Here is a 1,262-nt window from a genome sequence, read left to right as displayed (position 1 = left end):
TGATAGGACTCACCTGCGGTACCCAACCGCCATCAAAGGCATTCGGTTGTCAAGGGAGATTCTTCCCAGCACATCACAAGTGTGCTATTAGCATAAGCATCTCCTATGGCAATGCTCATGCTTCTCCTCTGGGCTTGTTTTAAACCTGAGGTTAGTGTTTTACAAGTTCTTTTCTGCAGTGGGTGGTTTCCAGGAAAGCCACTCTTCAGACATCGTCCCTTGTGGCTGTAATTTCTCCTAACACCTAAGTACAGTACAGTACAGCTGGCTAAGCACAGCCAGAGCTCATTAAACAGACGTCTGAGCATAATTATAATGAACAATTAGCTGGAAATTAGTTTTAATGACTTGTTTTAGATGATAGACTGGAGGCATAATATAATTATTCCTAAACTTTTCTACACCGTTAAGAATGCAACGCATCGCCTTTCAATTATGGCGAATCAGACACGGAGGCTGCAGCCCACTCACGGACCCAGAAGGCTGCACCCCAGCCCAGGTGTTCGTAATCACTCAGTCTTCCTGATCTACTAGGTTTGGTTTTTTAAAGCTATTTTATACCTTAAAGACATCTATACTGTGAAGAAAGAAGAAAACAAAAGCATTTGACACAGAGACTCTCTCAGGACTTGATACTGGCAGGTGGTAGAAGGAGCTAGAAGAATCTAGAGTCTAAGAAGCGGCCTGTGACGCCAGGCCACACCCTAACGCTGGCCTGTGACGCCAGGCCACACCCTCACGCTGGCCTGTGACACCAGGCCACACCCTCACGCTGACCTGCGGGGCTGAGTCCGGCATGGATGAGAGGGTCGGGCATCACACCAGGGTGTAGCCACAGACATCCCTTCCTTCCTTGTTGTTCTCTTTCCTTTTAGTGTTTACCAAATCAATCTGAACCTTGTTTCTCATAAGAACTTTTAAAAAAATAAATTGTGCCGGGCGTGGTGGTGCACGCCTTGAATCCCATCACCCGGGAGGCAGAGGCAGGTGGATCGCTGTGAGTTCGAGGCCAGCCTGGTCTGCAAAGCGAGTCCTGGACAGCCAAGGACTGTCTCGAAACCCTGTCTCGAAAAACCAAAAAATAAAATAAAATAAAATAAAAATAAAAATAAAAACTTGTTTTTAAATGGTGGGTGTAGGGGGTGGCACATCCAGCAATCCTGGAGCTGGAGATGTAGGCAATTGTGAGCCACTCGGTTTGGGCTCTGGAACGGAACTTGAACTCGGGTCCTCTGCCAGAGTCGTAAATAGTAAGGTCTCGT

This window comes from Acomys russatus, chromosome 13 (assembly GCF_903995435.1).
Source record: "Acomys russatus chromosome 13, mAcoRus1.1, whole genome shotgun sequence".
Taxonomy (NCBI): Eukaryota; Metazoa; Chordata; class Mammalia; order Rodentia; family Muridae; genus Acomys; species Acomys russatus.
This window is presented reverse-complemented; position numbering follows the sequence as displayed.